This window comes from Alligator sinensis, unplaced genomic scaffold (genome assembly GCF_000455745.1).
Source record: "Alligator sinensis unplaced genomic scaffold, ASM45574v1 scaffold200_1, whole genome shotgun sequence".
Taxonomy (NCBI): Eukaryota; Metazoa; Chordata; order Crocodylia; family Alligatoridae; genus Alligator; species Alligator sinensis.
Genome location: NW_005842453.1, coordinates 373,965 through 383,217, shown reverse-complemented (window position 1 = coordinate 383,217; position 9,253 = coordinate 373,965).

Sequence of the window (9,253 nt, the reverse complement as noted above, 5' to 3'; positions counted from 1 at the left end):
ATGGTAGCCTTTTATGAGGGCATGAAGTTTGCCAAGTTTTAAGGAGATAGATGCAGGGGTTTCTGGGAAACTGCACTTCAAAACTTTGAAAGCAAAACTCATGTAACTTGTAAGTGTGAAGGCACAGGGGTGTGAAAACAGTAGGCCTGGTAGCTCCTGCTGAGTTCACAAAGCCTGCCAAGGTTCAAGGAGATAGCTCTTGGAATCTGCACCTCAAGGTGCTGACAAGCAAAACTTGTGACATGTGTGACTTTGTGTGTGTGTTAAGGTGCTCCCCCACTGGTGCTGAGGCATCTACATGACACAATAGTGTTCCCCAATGAGGTCTCCTTCTCCCCTACAGCCTCATTCTGGCTCATCACATTAAATAACAACAGGTAAGTAAGCAGCACAATAGCACCAGCAGCATCTCAGGCAGCCAAATTGTCACAACCTTTATTTCCTTTCCTGCAGGAGCTTCTTTTCCAGCAGCTGCCAGAGAATTGTCCCTGCCAGCCCCAGCCCTGGGGCTTAGATGTGCCCAGGGCTCTGCCTCCTTCCTGTTAGCTGACTGGGGACAGGTGCTAGGGATGTTGGTCTAAGGACATGGCACTGGCAGACAAGGTCCTTTCCGTTGGGTCAATCTAATCTGGCATCTTTTAGTAGACTGCCTGAATAGTTACAGAAATATATCTTAGCAAGGTTTTGGGTTGAAAAACCCTTTGTCAAGCTGAAGAAGCACCTGCATTTGGTGTGTGTGCTGCTCCTGGATGGAATAAATAGTAAAGAAGCCAGAGGCAAGAAAGCCAGTCATTGAAAATGGAAATGGAGGCATTACGGGGGGAGAGACAGGTTTGGGGGGAGAGGAGGAGGGGGATGTAGCAGCGCAGGTAAAAGTGCAGAGGTACCTGGGGAATCAGATGTCTGGCAGGTTGTAGTGTGTCAGAATTCCACTGTCTATATTGAGTCCATGAGTTTCTGTACCTAGGAGGTTGATGAAGTGCAGTTCATAGGCTCGTCGGTGAAAAGTGGTTTGTAAATTCAAACATGCACTGAACCTCAATAATCTTATCACCAGAAGCCAACTTCCTACAGCCCAAAACACATCAAATGGAACCAGGGCATGCCATGACAAGACATGCAAAACCTACTGTAACCTTCCATGCCTAGCTCCTGAGCGTCGTCTGTTTAGGCTCCTCTCGAACTTTGCCATGGCTTTTTGGGCTGCACAGCCAGGCAATTGGGAGTGACCTCGGGTCAGTTCCCTCAGGGGTCTCTCCTGCCACATCTTTGATGGTAAATGGTTTTCTATTGGGAGGACAATGTCTGGTCTCGCCTCCTCAGGTACCTCCCCTTGGTTGTCCTCATGATATGTCTTCTCGGGGCTCCACCTCCCCTACACCCTGCCTAACGCCAACCAGGGTGTTGTCTGTCAGGGTCGATGATCTGACCCTCCATGGCGCTTGGTCCTTTAGGGGCTGTGGTAGTTGGTCACTGGTGATATTTGTACTGAGCGTCTCCGCGGCCCTCTTTGCTCCTGGCTTATGCAGCGTCTGACTCCGCCTGGGCTTCAACCCCCCTAGCCGCATCATTTCCTCCCCGGGTGAGGTACCTGCCGTCAGATGACCCCATCAGAGTTCCATCCCTGTTGCTCCTGTCGATGTCCCAATCACTGCTGCCGTCCTCCGTCCACGCCGGCCCTACAAGTGACCCCTTGGGTGCTTGTTGGCCCGGTGTTCCCGTCATGCTTCCCTTCCATGGGAGCCACCATGTTCCCATGTTGGAAGCATCTGAGCATTCTGTTTCTTCTGAGCTGGTTGTGGACGCTACTTCCGCTCCCCCTGGCCTCCTTCCTGTTGGGCCTTTTATCCTGGTGCCGGGCATCCTGCCTGGCCAATTGTCTCTGGCACGCTTTTATAAAGCGCGCCCAGGCAGATGCTGGAGCTGTTCCCAGCTCCTCCTGGCTCCACTGTGGGTTTTCGCTTTGATCTTCGCCTGTGGTGGATGAAGCTGCTGCAGTTTCACTTTCACCATGCTCCGCTGCTGGTGCGGTGTCCCGCTGCCTCTCTGTCGACTTGGGTAAGTTTTCTCCACACCTGCCAACAATATCTCCAGTATGGAGATTAGGGCTGCGTGAAATTTTGCTGGCTGTTTCATTTTGATGCTGTTTCAACTCATTTTGAGCTTGAAACAGCGAAATCAAAATGAAACAAAGGGCTTCAAAACAGCCTCGAAATGAAACGAGGGCAGTCAAAACATTTCAAAATGTTTTGAGTTTTGAAGCTAAAGCTGGGCTTGCTTGCAGGGAAACAGAAAGTAAGGAGAGGGAGGCGGGAGGGGGGGTGGGAAGGACTGCTCTGATATTGACTGTGTAGCTGGCCAGTGACAGTGATCCTTCCCTGAGGTCCCTTTCAATCCCAGTGCTCTGGGGGAGGATGGAAAAACAGCATAAAAGGCAGCATTGTTTGAACTGCCCTGCTTTCTGCCTTGGGGTCTGACAGTTACTGAGCTATCTTCCAGCAGCTCAGGAGCATTAGACAATGTAGGCTACTACTAGCATTGATTTGAATGATTTCTGACTTGCTAGCCTAGCAAATGGGATTCTACAATACCTTTTGCTTTCTTCTAGACCCTTAAATTTTATTATTATATTAATTGATTTATTCTTTTCAATTTAATAATTATATTGGATATTACATTATAGAATTGATATAGGAAGGCAGATACATACATTTTTATGTCATTACATTTATATCTAGCAGCATATTATACTATAGAATTTATATAGGAAGGCAGATACATTTATATTTTATTTCTAGACATTTATATCTTGTGGCATACTACATTATAGAATTTATATAGGAATGCAGATACATTTATATATTTTTATAAAAACAAGACACTATGAAATACACCATGAAGCATGGTGGAAAGGCAGTTGGTCACACTGGTCAGCCTTCAGGGAGGGGCAGAAGAGGGGATAGAGGGAGAACTGTAAGTCCCCCCCAGCCCCAAAACTGAGATGCAGCCCCTTCCTACAACTAGCAGGGATGAAGCTTTCACAAGCAGCAAGGAGAGGGGAGCAGTACCAGTGCCACTGCCTGTGAATCAGCTAAGTTTGTGCTCCACACCTCTCAAGTTTCCTCTAGAGCCAGGTCTCCTTCCCCAGAAGGTACTTCAGAGGAGGCTGAGGTAGAGGTTGTAGAGGGAAGTGGCTCAGCTGAGTTCGTTCCTCCTGTTGCTGTGCCTCTGTGTGCTGAGGAGGGGGAAATTGCAGCATCCACACATGCACCCTTACTCCAGAAGTGAGAGTGCAGTGTGGTCTGGGATCATTTTGAGCTGGCAGATGATCCTGCATACGTTATCTGCCTGCAATGCTGAGCCAAAACCACCTGGGGCAAGGGAACAAAACACAAGAACCACAGGGATGCTGCTGCATCTCTGCAGACACCACCCCCTTGCCCTTGCTCCTCCTCAGTCTGGCACCAGCAGGAGCACGCCCAAAGGGAAGTTCCGTTTTCATTCCAAAGCCCCTATCACCCCAAAGCAGAGGCAGGACACCCTGGAACAATGGAGGAAAGGTGAACAGAAAGGGAGGCATGTTGCAAAGGTGGGCAAGATCACCCAGACCATTGGGGAGATACTTGCTGTCGATGGCCAGACTTTCTCCTTAGTTGAGCAGCCAGGGTTCAGGCAGCTCATGGTGCTCATGGCCCCATCCTACCAAGTGCCCGTGTGCACCACTTTCAGAGGACGGTGGTGAGGCATACAGGGAGTACTTGAGGGAGGAGGTGCACAAGGCAGGTCCGCAGGTGGCCTTACTTTTCACCTCGGACATCTGGAGCAGTTGGGGTGGAGATCACACCAACCTCTTCCTCACAGAGCACTGGTGCAACCAGTCAGGCTATTGGTAGGCTCTCCTTCAAGCAGAGCTGATGGATGAGTCCCACACAGCAACCAAGATCATGGGAGCCATGAACTGCTTGGTGCAGGGGTGGCTCATTGAGCAGGGTAAGCTCACCTGTGGGTTCATGGTCACTGACAATGGGGCCAATATGGTCAAGGCAGTCCATGATGCCTATTTTGTTGGCATCCGCTGTGTGATACACAAGTTCCACCTCATTATCAGGGATGCCTTGGAGGGGGACAGGGCTGCTGGTGATGGTGCCAGCACCACCAGCAAGCTAATTTCAAAATGCAGGAAGGTGGCAGGTTACTTCCACCAGAGCATCAAGGGGGCAAGATGCTGTGGGACAAAAAAGCGGAGTCTCTTGCCTCCACAACCTCTATCTTAGCCTCCTCCGAAATGCCTTCTGGGGAAGGAGACATGACTCTAGGGGAAACTTGAGGGGTGTGGATCATCCCTTCCCCAGACCTTCCCTTGCTATGGCACTCAGATCCAGATCCAGCTCCAGCTCTTCTTCTGGCACTGGAAGACTCAGCAGGGGGTGGAGAAGACTATCATGTTGGTGCTGGTGCTTGTTGTCATGGTGGTAGTGGGGGCGTTTATGGCTGGTGCTCTTGGAGGGGATACAGATTCAGGAACAGGCAGTGCCACTGGCACTGCTCCCTTCTCCTTGCTGCCTGTAGAACTAGTGGAAGTCTCATGCATGCTTGTTGTAGCAAAGAGGCTGCATCTCAGTTGGGCGGGGGGAACTTACAGCTCTCCCTCTACCCCCTCTTCTACACCTCTCTGAACTCTTGCCAGCTGCCTTTCCAACATGCTTCACAGTGTGTTTCACAGTGTCTTGTGAAATGCTGGAAAATCTGTGTCTTCTTCTATAATGTTATCTGATTTATGTAATATATGTAGATAAGATAATTGTATGTATGTGTATTTATGTAGTGTATGTCTATATGTCTGTATGTATGTAATAAATAAAATAAGAATATATAAATGTATGCATTTGTTCCTATATACATTCTATATTATAATATGCAATATAATTATTCTGTGCTTCCCTGCACAGTGAGTAGAATGCACACTGTGAGAGAAAGCATAGATCTGAAAAGAATCAAAATTGACTGACAAAAAGAAAAAGAGGATTTTGGGGGGAGAAATAAATTGAAAGGAATCAATAAATATAATAATAAAATAAAAGGGTATAGAAAGCAAAAGGTATTGATGAATACCACTTGCTAGGCTAGCAAGTAGAAAATGAATGGTAGCATTTGTTTTCTGCCACTGCTTAGCTGCCGGAAGACAGCTCAGTAACTGACACCAAGGCAGAAAGCATCTCAGTTCAAACAATGCTGCCTTTTATGTTGTTTTTCCAACCCTCCCCAGAGCACTGGGATTGGAAGGGACCTCAGGGAAGGATAAGTCACTGGCCAGCTACACAGTCAATATGAGAGCAGTCCTTCCCCACCCCATTCCTCCTCTTCCCCTACCCTTTCCTTACTTTCTGTTTCCCTGCAAGCAAGCCCAGCTTTAATTTCAAAACTCGAAATGTTTCACAGTGTTTTGGCTGCCCTCATTTCATTTTGAGGCTGTTTTGAAGCCTTTCTCTTCGTTTTGATTTTGCTGTTTCAAGCTTGAAATGAGTCAAAACAGCGTTGAAACAAAAAAGCCAATTAAATTTCGCATAGCCCTAGATATTTCGTTGTGGATTCTTTTAGACTTGGACCAAGGGCAATCTCTTTGTATCTGTATGCAGTATATAGCCCAGCAGGCTCCTGGTCTCTGTTAGGGATTCCAGGCCTGCTATAATACAAACTGGAAAAGCAATAACAACACAGGCAAACAAAACAGAGCTCAAAATAGCAAGGCTCATCTATTGTGTTCTTTTCATGTGAAGCTTGCACATTTAGCAGGTTGGGTTAACTTCAATCATTCCTTTGTTTCTCATTCTTTTGGCTAGAAGTGGATTATGGCCAGGTTTTCCTATCGTGACCCATCTGTGTTACATACTATGGAGACAAATGAGAAGATTAAAGATGTTGCTATAAAAAAAGCTTAAATTTTTTTGGGGGGAAGGGGGAAAGGGATGAAGGGCAAAGAATAGAAATTCTTTCCAGTTGAAAATTGTACTTAAAATGTGATTATCTTCTTTTGTTGATTTCAAATGTCTGGGGAATGCGAGATGAATGATGGCACAAATTGCTGATAGGATGTGTCAGAATTAATTTCTTCTTTCTACAATCATTTTATAAAGCTCACTCCAGTTGAACTTTGGGCTATTTTCTCTTGGAAGTGAATTTATAAACGGTCTGAGATAAAGCTGTAAGTATGGAAAAATTGGAGCATAAATACAGTCATGGTCTTAAATACAACAATGAAACATATCCCACCAATCAAGGCAAAAGCCAAACCAGTGCTTGCCTCTTTTTTTTCTCCCCAAATGATGTTACCTCATCCTATAGAGCCTTTAAATGCAAATTGCCCACACAAAAGTTATGCTAAAAGATCATTTGCAAGATTGCAATGTCAAGTACTCTAAAGTTAGGAAATGCCAGAACTAAAGTTGCCCGTTCAATGTTAAATTGCACTCCTTGCTTGTACGGGTCATGATTCAGTCTTTAATTACATACCCAGATACCATTTTTTTTCCAAAGGCCCCTGCCTTATTCAGTGCATACAATGGACAGTGCTCACCCAGGTTCTGTTCACTTGGCAGACTGGCGCGCTGTGCAATTTACTCCCCCAAATTAGTTCTGAATGTGCTAGTGTGGATACCGAACTAGTACAGCTATGTTAGGGTAGCACACTGCCTGAGCCAACGCACCCCGTATCTCAGAGGACTTCATTAGCTCAAGCCAAGCACCTCACTATTGTCTCTCTTCTGCTTCTGGTACAAGGTAGCTCTGAACAAGACAAGTTCAGTGTGTGGCCTCATGCTTTATTTACTGCATGATATTCAAAACTTACTTTAAAGACAATTCTTAATTTTCTTCCGGGCTTTTCTGTGATGCTTATCACTGTGGAGTTGGGTTCATCATTATTAATGATCTTTACAACACCGTGGAGAGGGAAGAGATGGCATTGTCCCTGTTTTGGTGGGGAGTCAAGATTCAGGTAGAAAGCATCAGTTTGGAGAGTCCAATTTTAGAGGACTAGGGCCTGGTGTAGCAGAGTACTTTATAGAGTGCTGCATATATAAGCATATCTCCTTCTGATTTCAGCTGCAGTTGTGAGTGCTCAGCATTTCTCTAGATCATTCGCTAGTGTATCAAGTGGAGCACCCCAAAAACAAAGAGTGTATGATTGCCTAGGAAAGTTTTTGCTTAATTGACTTGACTGGCATCACAAAGCAACTCTGTGTCAGAGGTATAGATAGAATTCACTTCTCAAAGGGGTATCAGCCAACTCTCCTAGCCACGAGAACTTTTCCTGCATGCTTCTGCTTCATTCACTACACTCTGACAACAACTGATTCAGGGGTCCTACAGGCAACATCTTTCTTCATTGCTCAATCTGGATTTGCCCCCCTGGCAACCATCTTGGGCCTTGCATAAGTCAAAGGTCCAATGGAAAAAGGAACATGTGATCATGCACTTAAAGGCCATTATGATTACAGCTGGTCTGAAGCAGAATTTTCCATTCTAAGGGCAATTCGTATGTTTTGATTTTCTCACTGAAACTGACCTGTTCCTGAGAAATGTTTCAATTTTAATGGAACTACATTTTTGATGGATAACAGTTCTGTTGAAAAGTTTTCAATTAATCATAGTGCAGGCAGAGGGGATGAATTAAAACTGCACATGCGGTCTTAGTACCGGCATGCTCAAACATTTTCGTTTTTAACTTTGCAGCCTAAATAATGTTTTCACTGACTGTTTTCTTTGGCTTTTAAAAAAGCAAAATAAACAAACAAAAATGGTCCTATGTGGTCCTCATATTGATACGTATGCGGGTTCTGACCCACGAGCTGGGTTGGAACCTATAGATCCAATCCACACACCTCTGCCCTTTGAGACGATCGAGTAAGTTAGGCTATCATCTTCTATGCACACCAACACCAGGAGGGGCTGAGACAAATGCTTTGCAAGTGGGTGTTACTGATATTTGTAGACAGCTGGGGAATAGGGATGTCCTTTCCATAGGAACACTGGGGGCCATTCCATGCTATGGAGCACTGATTCTCATCTTTTTAGCTTCAGTACACCCCTCATCAGACTCAAGGCACCCCTCCATGACTTGTAGCTAATGAATTTATTACAGTACTTACCTCCTTGCCGAGAGGCAAGGAGTGTGGGCAGGGGAACAGCCAGACAGGGAGAGCTTGAGCCTTTCCTAATTTGCTTTCTCTTCGCACCTGAAGCCTGGACTGCCCTTATCTGCTTATCTCCTTACACCGTACTTATTTCTTCACACTTCCTGTGGCACCCTTCAAAGGATCTTGCAGCAGCCCAGGGTGCCCTGGCACCCTGATTGAGAATCACTGCTGTGGAGGATCGTGTGCTCTGATGAACACAGACTTCTGTCCCAACCTGAACCCTTCTGCTTCATCCCTTCTAACACATTCCTCTAAATGCCTTATCTCTTTCCACCCACAGCTCCTTGTCCCAGTCCCTTTCTCCTTCCCACCCTCTGACTTCTCACTCAACCATCTCACTCCTCAGACTTCTCAACCAAGTCTCTTTTCCATGCTATTCATAGTCTTCTTCATTAAACTCTTTATTAGTCCCAGTCCCCATTTCCATTCCAAGTCATTCACCATCACCACATGCAATTCCAGTCTCCTTGCTCAGCCAGTACCATATCTTCTTACCCTTTCTCTCATTCCCCATCTCAGAATGTCTCCCAGGCTGTCCTCCAGTGCTTTATGGTTTCTTTTCTATTTTATCAGCTTATTTCTACTCCTGACTCCCAGTTCTTGTAAGATCTGTCCTTTCTCCCCTGGTTCCTGCTCCCAAGACCCTGGTTCTTAATCCCAACTTTCTCCTTTTACAACTTCTCATCTCATCTTAGCGGTTCCACTGAGTGAGCAGATGGTCAGTCCTCCTCCTATTCCTATTTTATATTCTGACTTCCATAACCAGACTTGGTTCCCAGCTTCAAATACCACTGTCACAATTTCCTTTGCCCTAACTTGATCAGCCAGTTCCCCTCATCTTCCATTTCCAATGTCCTTTCCCAAGTTGTCCCAGTCTCTCTATCTTTGATTCCACTCACAATTTGTGCTCCTTCACTATCCTATTCCGGTTCATCTCAGACTATTCCTTTCCCCAATATACTTTTTTTCTTTTCCTGTGCTCTAGCTTTTGCCTCATCTGTGTTCAAACCAGAGAGCATATTGGTCCATGCTGCCTGGTTGCCAGAAAGTTGTAGGGA